Source organism: Oncorhynchus mykiss, chromosome 4, assembly GCF_057628025.1.
Source record: "Oncorhynchus mykiss isolate SJ-2025 chromosome 4, ASM5762802v1, whole genome shotgun sequence".
Classification (NCBI taxonomy): domain Eukaryota; kingdom Metazoa; phylum Chordata; class Actinopteri; order Salmoniformes; family Salmonidae; genus Oncorhynchus; species Oncorhynchus mykiss.
Genome location: NC_143025.1, coordinates 51,807,990 through 51,820,899, shown reverse-complemented (window position 1 = coordinate 51,820,899; position 12,910 = coordinate 51,807,990). Strand labels below are relative to the sequence as shown.

Genomic DNA, 12,910 nt, shown 5'->3' with positions numbered 1-12,910 from the left:
AGAGCCGCCACCGCGGACAGACGCCCACCCAGACCCTCCCCTATAGGTCAAGGTTTTGCGGCCGGAGTCCGTACCTTTGGGGGGGGGGTACTGTCACGTTCTGACCTCTATTTCTGTTGTTTTGTATTTATTTAGTATGGTCAGGGCGTGAGTTGGGTGGGCAGTCTATGTTTGTTTTTCTATGTTTTGGGGCATTTCTATGTTTTCGGCCTAGTATGGTTCTCAATCAGAGGCAGGTGTCATTAGTTGTCTCTGATTGAGAATCATACTTAGGTAGCCTGGGTTTCACTGTGTGTTTGTGGGTGATTGTTCCTGTCACTGTGTTTGTTGTCACAGGATAGGCTGTATAGGTTTTCACGTTCCGTTTGTTGTTTTGTAGATTTGAGTTATTTCATGTATCGTTCAGTTTTCCATTAAAGAACATGAATAACCACCACGCTGCTTTTTGGTCCGCTTCTCCTCCTACAGACGAACGTCGTTACAGATATTTAAGCCATATATCCACTAATTCCTTCTTTTCTATTATCTGTTTAAACATTACAATTATAACTGGCTATACAAGTTTCATGTTTATTTATTTTAATATATTAAAAAGTGCCACCATGATATTTGCACTGCTACTGAGTAAACATCCAATTGTTCTCAACTATTCTACCCGCTAAAACCTCCTTCCATTCCAAGTTGGGCTGTCGTCCAGTGACTGGCAAACCACTCCTGTCCACCTGGATTCTAGGGCCTTTGAGATATTGGGACCCATCCTTTAAAAATAGCACACATTGCCACCTAGAAAACAGAAATGGATGAACAGCCAAAAGCATTTCCAATGCCCTCACCTCCATTGTATTGTATACTGTGTGTGTGTATATATATAAATATATACAGTCAGTTGAAATCGGAAGTTTACATACACTTAGGTTGGAGTCATTAAAACTTGTTTTTCATCCACTCACAAATTTCTTGTTGACAAACTATAGTTTTGGCAAGTCGGTTAGGACATCTACTTTGAGCATGACACAAGTGATTTTTCCAAAAATTGTTTACAGACAGATTATTTCACTTATAATTCACTGTATCACAATTCCAGTGGGTCAGAAGTTGACATACACTAAGTTTACTGTGCCATTAAACAGCTTGGAATATTCCAGGGAATGATGTCATGGCTTTAGAAGCTTCTGATATGCTAATTGACATAATTTGAGTCAATTGGAGGTGTACCTGTGAATGTATTTCAAGGCATACCTTCAAATTCAGTGCCTCTTTGCTTCACATCATGGGAAAATAAAAATAAATAATCCAAGACCTCAGAAAAATAATTGTAGACCTCCACAAGTCTGGTTCATCCTTGGGAACAATTTCCAAAAGCCTGAAGGTATCATGTTCATCTGTACAAACAATAGTATGCAAGTATAAACACCATGGCACCACGCAGCCATCGTACCACTCAGGAAGAAGACGCATTCTGTCTCCTAGATATTAAAGTACTTAGGTGCAAAAAGTGCAAATCAATCCCAGAACAACAGCAAATGACCTTGTGAAGGTGCTGGAGGAAACAGGTACAAAAGTATCTATATCCACAGTAAAACGAGTTCAATATCAATATAACCTGAAAAGCCGCTCAGCAAGGAAAAATCCACTGCTCCAAAACCACCATAAAAAAGCCAGACTACGGTTTGCAACTACACATGGGGACAAAGATCGTACTTTTGGAGAAATGTCCTCTGGTCTAATGAAACAAAAATAGAACTGTTTGGAAAAGGGGGGAGGCTTGCAAGCCGAAGAACACCATCCCAACCATGAAGCACGGGGGTGGCAGCATCATGCTGTGGGGGTGCTTTGCTGCAGGAGGGACTGGTGCACTTCGCAATTTAGATGGCTTCATAAGAAAGGAAAATTACATGGATATATTGAAGCAACATCTCAAGACGTCAGTCAGGAAGTTAAAGCTTGGTCGCAAATGGGTCTTCCAAATGTACAATGACCCCAAGCATACTTCCAAAGTTGTGGCAAAAGGACAACAAAGTCAAGGTATTGGAGTGGCCATCACAAAGCCCTGACCTCAACGTGACTCAGTTACAAACCTGACTCAGTTACACCAGCTCTGTCAGGAGGAATGGGCCAGAATTCACTCAACATATTGTGGGAAGCTTGTGCAAGGATTCCCGAAACATTTGACCAAAGTTAAACAATTTAAAGGCAATGTTACCAAATACTAATTGAGTGTATGTAAACTTCTGACCCACTGGGAATGTAATGAAATCATTCTCTCTACTACATTCTTAAAATAAAGTGGTGATCCTAACTGACCTAAAACAGGGAATTTCTACTAAGATTAAATGTCATGAATTGTGAAAAAAGTGTGTGTAGCTTTTTCCATAACAGCGGGAGAAACAATGGCCGTTTTAATCAATTGCGCACCAACTCACCCTGAGAGCCCCCACCTGTCCACTTACGCAATGTGATCCTTCACGCTCATTTTTCAAATAAAAGCCTGAAACTATATCTTATCTGGTTGATATCCCTTTAAATGGGCTATAGGGATGCATAAGAACAGAGAGATTTCAAAAACAGGGGCACTTCCTGATTGGATTTTCCTCAGGTTTTAGCCTGCAATATCAGTTCTGTTTAACTCACAGACAAAGGTTTGACAGTTTTGGAAAGTTTCCTATCCTAATCTGTCAATTATATGCATATTCTAGCATCTGGTCCTGAGAAATAGGCCATTTACTTTGGGAACGTTATTTTTCCAAACATAAATAGTGCTTCAAGATTTTAACAAAGCAAATCTGAGAAAAACGTTACAGAAGTTCTAAAAACACATTGCCTGTATTACTACCACTTCAAAAGCTCTAGACCATTGTTACTCTCCCTTCCGGGATGGCTACAAGGCAATCCCCCGCCCTCCCATCAGCAAATAAGATCACGACTCCATCCTGCTCCTCCCTTCCTATAGGCAGAAACTCAAACAGGAAGTATCCGTGCTAAGGTCTGTTCAACGCTGGTCTGACTAATCAGAATCTTTGCTTCAAGATTGTTTTGATCATGCGGACTGGGATATGTTCCAGGTTGCCTCTGACAATAACATTTAAATATGCACTGACACAAGGAATGAGTTCATCAAGAAGTGTATAGGGGATGTTGCTCGCACTGTGACTATTAAACCATTCTAAACCAAAAACCGTGGATAGATGGCAGCATTCGTGCAAAACTGAAATCGTGGACAACCGCATTTAACCACAGCAAGGTGACTGGGAATATGTTTGAATACAAACAGTGCAATCAAACAGGCAAAAGAGTTGCAATTCAGTGGCTTATACAAGAGACGTATGTGGCAGAGACTCCAGACAGTCATGGATTACAAAATGAAAACCAGCCATGTCGCGGACACTGACATCTTTCTCCCGTACAAGCTAAACATCTTATTTGCCAGTTTTGAGGATAAAACAGCGCCACCAGCGCGGGCTGTAGGCTGTAGGCTCTGTAGGCTCCTGTTGTCTATGGCCAATGTGAGTAAGACGTTGAAGCGTGTTTACCCTTGCAAGGCTGCCGGCGCTGACGGCATCCCAAGCCCCATACTCAGAACATGCGCAGACCAGCTTGGAGTTTTTTCTGACATATTTATTAACTTCTTGGTGACAGGGGGCAGTATTTTCACGTCCGGATGAAATGCATGCCCAAATTCAACTGCCTGCTACTCATCCCCAGAAGATAAGATATGCATATTATCAGTAGATTTGGATAGATAACACACTGAAGTTTCTAAAACTATTTTAATCATGTCTGTTAGTATAACAGAATTTATGTAGCAGGCACAACCCAGAGGAAAAACCATTCAGATTATTTATTTTTTGAGGTCACTCTTTTCAATGGGTTTCATTGGGAATCCAGATTTCTAAGGGACCTTCTTGCAGTTCCTACCGCTTCCACTGGATGTCACCAGTCTTTAGAAATTGGTTGAGGTTTTTCCTTTGTGTAATGAAGAAGTATCCCTGTTCAAAATGAGGGTCACTTCAAGTGCACTGTTTGTTAGGGGCGCGTGACCAGAAAGGTAGCGTCAATTTGGTTTCTTCCTGTTTTGAACACAGATCGTCCCGTCTTCAATTTTATCGATTATTTACTTTAAAAAATACCTAAAGTTGTATTACAAAAGTAGTTTGAAATGTTTTGTCAAAGTTTACAGGTAACCTTTGAGATATTTTGTAGTCACGTTGCGCAAGTTGGAACCAGTGTTTTTCTGGATCAAACGCGCCAAATAAATTTATATTTTGGATATATATCGACGGAATTAGTCAAACAAAAGGACCATTTGTGATGTTTATGGGACATATTTCAGGTTCAACAGAAGAAGCTCGTCAAAGGTAAGGCATGATTTATATTGTATTTCTGCGTTTTGTGTCGTGCCTGCAGGGTTGAAATATGCTTCTCTCTCTTTGTTTACGGAGGTGCTATCCTCAGATAATAAATAGCATTGTTTGCTTTCGCCAAAAAGCATTTTTGAAATCTGACATGTTGGCTGGATTCACAACACATGTAGCTTTAATTTGGTATCTTACATGTGTGATTTCATGAAAGTAATTTATAATAGTAATTTATTTGAATTTGGCGCTCTGCATTTTCTAGCATCCCACATATCCCAGAGAGGTTAATTTCTCCCTATTCCAGTCTGCTGTCCCCACTTGCTTCATGATGTCCACTATTGCTCCTCTATCCAAAAAAGCAAAGGTAACTGAACAAATTACTAACACCTCATATCACTCACTTCTGCCTTCATGTAGTGCTTTGAGAGGCTAGTTAAGGATGAAATCACTTCCAACTTACCTGACACCCTAGACCATCTTCAATTTGCATACCGCCCCAATAGATCAACAGATGATACAATAGCCATCGCACAGCACACTGCCCTATCCCATGTGGACAAGAGGAATACCTATATAAGAATGCTGTTAATTGACTACATCTCAGCCCTCAACACCATAGTACCCTCCAAGCTCATCATTATACTCTCGGCCCTGGGTCTGAACCCTTCCCTGTGCAACTGGGTCCTGGATTTCCTGACGGTCCAGCCCCAGGTGGTGAAGGTAGTAAACAACACCTCCACTGCACTGATCCTCAAAACAGGGGCCCCAAAGGGGTGCGTGCTCAGCCCCCTCCTCTACTCTCTGTCCACCCATAGCTGCGAGGCCAAGCACGCCTCCTACTTAATCATCGAGTTTGCAGACACAACAGTAGGAGGCCTGATTACCAACAATAACGAGACAGTCTACAGGGAGGAGGTGAGGGCCCTGGCGGAGTGGTGCCAGGAAAATAACCTCTCCCTCAACGTCAACAAAATTAAGGCGCTGATAGTAGACTTCAGGAGACAGCAAAGGGAGCACGCACCCATCCACATCGATGGGGCCGGAGTGGAGAAAGTGAAAAGCTTCAAGTTCCTCTGCGTATACATCACTGCCCTAAGTAAATAGATATTGAATCACTAGTCACTTCAATAATGGAACACTGGTCAATTTAATAATGTTTATACACTGTTTTACTAATTTCATATGTATACAGTACATTCGGAAAGTATTCAGACCCCTTCACTTTTTACACAATTTGTTATGTTATAGCCTTATTCTAACATGAATTATATAAACACAATTCCTCATCAATCTACACAAAATGCCCCATTATTTCATAACAAAAACAGGTTTTTAGACATTTTTGCAAAAAACTGAGTTCCCTTATTTAATTAAGTGTTCAGACCATTTGCTATGAGAATCAACAATGAGCTTAGGTACATCCTGTTTTCATTGATCATCCTTGAAATGTTTTTACAACTTCATTACCTTTATTACCTTTGGTAAATTAAATTGTTTGGACTTGATTTGGAAAGGCACACATCTGTCTATATAAGGTCCCACAGTTGGCAGTGCATGTCAGAGCAAAAACCAAGCCATGAGGTCAAAGGAATTCCGAGCTCCGAGACAATATTGTGTAGAGGCACAGATCTGGGGAAGGGTACTAAAATATTTCTGCAGCATTTAAGCTCCCCAAGAAAACCGTAGCCTCCATCATTTTTAAATGAAATACGTGGGAGAAGGGCCTTGTTCAGGGAGGTTACCAAGAACCCAATGGTCAATCTGACACAGCACCAGAGTTCCTCTGTGGACCTTCCAGAAGGACAACCGTCTCTGCAGCACTCCCCCAATTAGGCCTTTACAGTAGAGTGGCCAGATGGAAGCCACTCCTCAGTAAAAGGCACATGACAGCCCGTTTGGAGTTTGCAAAAAGGCACCTAAAGGACTATCAGACCATTTGAAACAATATGCTCTGGTCTGATGAAACCAAGATTGAACTCTTTGGCCTGCATGTCAAGCATCACATATGGAGGAATCCTGGCACCATCCCTACAGTGAAGCATGGTGGTGGCGGCATCATGTTGTGGGGATGTTTTTCAGAGGCAGGGACTAGGAGACTAGTCAGGAAAACCTGCTCCAGAGTGCTCAGGACCTCAGACTGCGGCGAAGGTTCACCTTCCAACAGGACAACAACCCTAAGCACAAAACCAAGACAACTTACGAGTGGCTTTGGGACAAGTCTCTGAATGTCCTTGAGTGCCTCAGCCAGAGCCCGGACTTGAACCCGATCAAACATCTCTGGATAGAACCGGAAGTTGCTGTGCAGCTACGCTCCCCATCCTTTCTGACAGAGCTTGAGAGGATCTGTAGAGAAGAATGGGAGAAGCTCCCCAAATACAGCTGTGCCAATCATGTAGTGCCATACCCAATAAGACTCAAGGCTGTAATCACTGGCAAAGGTGCTTCAAACAAAGTCCTGAGTTAATAACCTCTTTATCCTACCCCCTCCTTTTTCGAACATTCTGTTAAAAATCGTGCAACTTTTCAGCGTCCTGCTACTCATGCCAGGAATATAGTATATGCATATGATTAGTATGTGTGGATAGAAAACACTCTGAAGTTTCTAAAACTGGTTAAATCACGGCTGTGACTATAACAGAGCGTGTGTTTCATCGAAAAGCGCAAGAAAAACTGCTCACTGAAATCTGAAAAAAGTATCCATGCGCCCCTTTCATGGTTATTTAAAGGAAACCAAATTTAATATGGAGACGGATGCAATTCATACAGCTTCCACACGATGTCGCCAAAAACGTCATTTTCATTGACAAAAATCCATTGAGGCATTACGAATAGATCATTGATTCCATCCAGCCTACCTCAATCGATTTTGGAAGATTGAAAAATGGACACTGTTTTCTTTTGTAGCTGCTATTGAATACAGATCGCCCAGTGATCAATTTGATCGCTTATTAACGTTTACAAATACCTAAAGTTGGGTTATAAAAGTAGGTTGAAGTTTTTTGTCAAAGAATATAGGCAACTTATATAATTTTTAAACATGACGTTGCGTCTTGGAAGAGAGCTTTTTCCGTGATGCAGACAGGCCATACAAATGGATATTTTGGGCATTCATGGACGGATTTAATCGTGAAAAAGACCAATTTGTGATGTTTATGGGACATATAGGAGTGCCAACAAAGAATATCATCAAAGGTAATAAATGTTTTATATTTTATTTCTGCGTTTTGGGTAGCGCCGGCTACCGCAAAATCTGTTGTTTACGTGTCGTGCTGGTATTTTGGGAGGTGCATGCTATCAGATAATAGCTTCTCATGCTTTCGCCGAAAAGCATTTTAAAAATCTGACTTGTTGGCTAGATTCACAACGAGTGTAGCTTTAATTCAATACCCTACATGTCTAATTTAATGAACGTTTGAGTTTTAACAAGTACATTTAGCATTTAGCGTAGCGCATTTGCATTTCCAGGTGCCTACTTGAGACGCAGACGTCTCAAATGAACTGTATACTGTATTCTAGTCAATGGCATCCTATTCAACTATTGCTTTATGAATTCTATTCTATCTTACAGATATACTAAATATTCTATCCACATACTGTCCACAATGTATATGCAACCCATCACACACATTGTCACGCCCTGACCTTAGTTAATTTAGTTTTCTTTATTATTTTGGTTATGTCAGAGTGTGACGAGGGTGGTTTGTTTAGTTTTTGTATTATCTAGGGGTTTTTGTATGTCTAGGTGTTTATATGTCTATGGTTGCCTGGATTGGTTCTCAATCAGAGGTGGCTGTTTATCGTTGTCTCTGATTGGGGACCATATTTAGGTTGCCATATGCCTTGGGTATTTTGTGGGTTGTTATTCTATGTTTTTGTTGCCTGTTCTGCACTAGCCATATTAGCTTCATTGTTCGTTTTGTTGTTTTGTTCAGTGTTCGTTTTTTAATTAAAGAAGATGTACGCTTCCCGCGCTGCGCCTTGGTCTCCTCATTTATGACAACCGTGACACACATATCTTGTGTATACACATATCATGTATATACCATATCATCACAAAATTGAAAACTTTCTCTGACACAACTCCTGCTCGCAGACACATGTATTTAGAGAGTTGGGCCAATGCGGTTTCTGCCTTATAATGTATTTACATGACAATTCAACATTCCATGGCAGACATGTAACTTCCCCATTAACATTACATTGGGAATATTTAAACAATGCTATGAATCTGAATGTCTACAATATTCAAAATTAAAAAGCTGGCCTAACTCTCTAAATATATAGCTCTGGGCATGACCACCACCTCGGTTAGAATGTTTGAAAATTATGTGATTCACAGTCATTGTGAAAATTCAATAATCTGAAAAGTTTAAAAGTCATCTCACTTTAGTGCCCAATTTATCTGAGCTCACATGCTCAACATACTGTTGACAACATAGGTAGAACTCAATTTATTTATTTTACTTTTGATCCACCTATTCCAGTGTGAAATTATCTGGGATTATGTCGGGATATCAAAGTAGGTTTTACTTTCCACTTGCACTGCACAGTTAGACCATCAGCGATTGGTCAGATTTATACTTCAGCATAAGAAGACACGATAATAAATCACTTGAAATGGCACTAGTGTTTACAGTGATCTTTATTTATAGATGTGCCAAAGCGCTGAGAATAACTGTGATTGACAAAACAAAATGCACAATACATTTGGCAAAATGTGCCTAGGTATGTGGTAACATTTTATCAGAAACTTCATAGCTGAATTATTTGCATGGATAGTGGCATTTGGCCAGAGCCAACTCCGGAAGTTAGCCATGTTTTGGTTAACTAGTGGCAGCATTGATGACTGTCTAGCTAGCTATCGAGCTTGTTTATTTGTTGGGAAACAATATTTCTGCAAAATGTATTAACCAGCTCATTAGCATTCATTATATATACACATGTGTTGTGTCATCAAACAATTTCTTATCAAATGTATCTAACTAGCTGGCTAGCCCTATGTGTGTACATTTTGTAGACCCCTCTGGCAAGAATGCAGTATCTTTTCTAGATTTGAACACCAGAGCATAAGTAAGCTGTAGCCTAATCATAGATGACACATCACATTTACCAATAACAACTAGCTACTGCATTTGATTTGGTATCTACAAGTTATTATTTCATTAGCTACATTGGTTACCAAGGTGTTGTGTATTCAAGTTTCAAGTTTTACTCTCACGTGCGCAGGTAAAGTGAAATTATTTTCTTGCAAACTCTTTCCCAACAGTGCAGTAATCAATATCAGTAGTATTGATTTTAGAAGTGTGTAGATGTGACACTCAACCTTTCTGCATCCAAGTACTGAGCATTATAATACATTCCTAGCAATGTTGTTTACATGTGTTTTTTCTGTAGGATTCTAGTTTAGAAGAGCCACAGTCCTCATTCGTCGGAAACTATCCCATGATCTCCAGACATCCCAGACCGAGGACAGCCTCGCTGGTGCACCTGCCTGAATTGCTATGAGATGGTTACTGACCTTGAGAGAAAGTACTATGGTCAGGGCCTGGACAGATGTGAGAGCAGGATGGCACACACGGAACTTTTTGCCTGGAGGGGATTTTGTGGCTTGTCCAGTCTACGAGAAATTTAATTTTGGTGTTGGCCGATCTGCAGTACAGATATGCAGCATAAACACAATGTTGTTCAGCAGTATGGAGCCCTGGGACAAGAACAGTGGTGATCTCTAGGCTGTAGAGCTCTGATGTTCTCGCTCCAGAAGACAGCACAGTAAATCAACTTCTGGTGCCATCATGAGAAAGCCTATAACAACATGAACAACAGTAGAGGCTGGTGGGAGGAGCAATAGGAAGACGGGCTCATTGTAATGGCTCTGATGAACAACTGTTTTACCATTTACAGTGCATCAGTACCACCAGAGACTGCTCCAAGTTAACAGACTGCTAAATACTTTAATCCAAAAACTCATGCACCTTATAGCACACAACTGCTGGCAGTTCACCACTGCACTATCCTATTTACATATTACCACATATGTTTACAAAACAGTTGAACACTTTCCACAACAACACTGGATCCCTATTTTTTCCATTCGGTGATATTTTTGTAAGACGTTTTTCTGTGATTTATTCCATGGCCTGGGTAATATCTGTCACGACTTCCGCCGAAGTCGGTCCCTCTCCTTGTTCGGGCGGCGTTCGGTGGTCGACGTCACCGGCCTTCTAGCCATCGCCAACTTTTAATTTTCCATTTGTTTTGTCTTTGTTTTACACACCTGGTTTTTATTCCCCAATTACATGTTCATTATAAAACCTTCTGTTTCCTCCATGTTTTTTGTGCGTGATTGTGTTATGTATGATTGGTCCGTTATTGTGGGCTCGGTATTACGACATGTTATTGGAATATTTGAGTAAAGTTACTTGTGTTACTCATCTCTGCTGCCTGCGCCTGACTCCTCTGCACCAGCTACACCCAGACGACTACAATATCAGTTCAGTACTTTCCCAGGACAGTACTTTATCGTGATGTTTTCCTAAAACTGTGCTTTTGTTATTTTGAGGTTACAAAAATTATGATTGTTTATCTCCCCAATAAACCTTTATTTGTCCTGATCTGTGTTATCGAACCGACTCATTTGTACTGTATTTACACTAGGGTATTCCATCTGTCTTCCTGGATATCTACCCTCCTGTAGGTCTGCTCATTTTAAGTGATAACCATCAGGAGCATACATATCCATGATCAGTTGAGCTCTTGTAAGTCGCTCTGGATAAGAGGGTCTGCTAAATTATTAAAATATGCTTGTAGAAAATAATTCCAAAAGTAAAACATTCCAAAATTACAATAATACCTACATCCCAGAACTTCAGAGAGCATTGTTGAAAAGACTAGATTTTTCCTGTGCTTAGCTCCATTCCATTTCCTTTTCACCCTGAAAAACTCCCCAGTCCTAAACAATTACAAGCATACCCATAACATGATGCAGCCATCACTACGCGGGATCTCAGTAATGTGTTGTGTTGGATTTGTCCCAAACATAACACTTTGTATTCAGGAAGAAAAGTGAATTGCTTTGCCACATTTTTTACATTATTACTTTAGTGCCTTGTTGCAAACAGGATACATGTTTTGGAATATTTTTTTCTTCTGTACAGGCTTCCTTCTTTTCACTCTGTCAATTAGGTTAGTATTGGGAAGTAGCTACAATGTAGTTGATCCATTCTCAGTTCTCTCCTATCACAGCCATTAAACTGTGATATGCCTAAGTGGTTTACTTCCTCTCCGGCAAGTGAGTTAGGAAGGACGCCTGTATCTTCTTAGTGTCTGGGTGTATTGATAAACCATCCAAAGTGTAATTAATAACTTCACCATGCTCAAAGGAATATTCAATATGCTTTTTAAAATTTGACCCATCTACCAATAGGTACCCTTCTTTGCGAGGCATGGGAAAACCTCCCCGGTTTTTGTGGTTGAATCTGTGTTTGAAATTCACTGCTTGACTGAGGGACCTTACAGATAATTGTATGTGTGGGGTACCGAGATGAGGTAGTCATTCAAAAATCATGTTACAAACTATTATTGCGCACAGAGTGAGTCTATGCAACTTATTATGTGACTTCTTAAGCAAATTCTGACTCCTGAAATAATTTAGACTTGCCATAAAGCGGTTGAATACTAATTGACTCATTTTTTTTAATTAATTTGTAAACATTTCAAAACAATTCCACTGACACAAAAAAATCTAAATTTGATCCATTTCAAATTCATGCTGTATCACATCAACATTTGGAAAAAAATCAAGGGGTGTAAATACTTTCTGAAGGCACTGTACAATGTTGGAACAAACAACATGTTCAAAAATACCTTGCTAAAGTTTGTGGTTGCTTAACGATCTCAACAATGGTAGGCTGGAAACACACACAGCATAGTAGGTGTTGATGTCTATCAACCCCTGTCATAAATGAAAAAGAAGCAATATATTTGTTCAAACATATTTTCTAGCTGGAGATTTGTCGTCAAATAATGATCATGGCTAAGTGAAGTAGCTGGCTAGCTAACTGGCTAGCTAATCACATAGATGGCTTTCAGATGACAGACATCAGAAGTATAACACAAGGTCAAGGATACATATAGTTATAGCAAGTTAACCAAATAGTGAAACAACATTTTATGTTCAAATTAAACAAACCAATGAATGGCACAGTCAGCTAGTTTACAAGCTAGCTACAGCAGCTAGCTGCTAAAACAATCAAAACAAGTAATCCATAGTAGCTGTAACACTCACATACCACTAGCGACTTTTACAAGCATTTTGCTACACCTGCAATAAGATCCGCTAAACACGTGTATGTGACCAATAAAATTTGATAAGCAACTAAACAGAAAACACAACATATCACTTGATATGTACAGTTGAAGTTGGAAGTTTACATACACTTCGGTTGGAGTCATTAAAACTCGTTTTTCAACCACTCCACAAATTTCGTGTTAACAAACTTTTTGGCAAGTCAGTTAGGACTATCTACTTTGTGCATGACACAAGTAATTTTTCCAAC

The 12,910-nt window shown here is 40.0% G+C and overlaps 2 long non-coding RNA genes across 2 annotated transcripts in view; one reads left to right on the top strand and one right to left on the bottom strand.

Moving 5' to 3' along the window:
• Nucleotides 1-12,910, bottom strand: part of LOC149984051 (uncharacterized) — a 615,207-nt gene that overhangs the window by 342,875 nt on the left and 259,422 nt on the right. The window lies entirely within an intron of this gene.
• LOC149984055 (uncharacterized) lies at nucleotides 6,493-10,966 on the top strand. The gene is made up of 2 exons (XR_016495544.1): nucleotides 6,493-7,547; nucleotides 9,750-10,966. It is a non-coding gene; the product is annotated as an uncharacterized LOC149984055 (long non-coding RNA).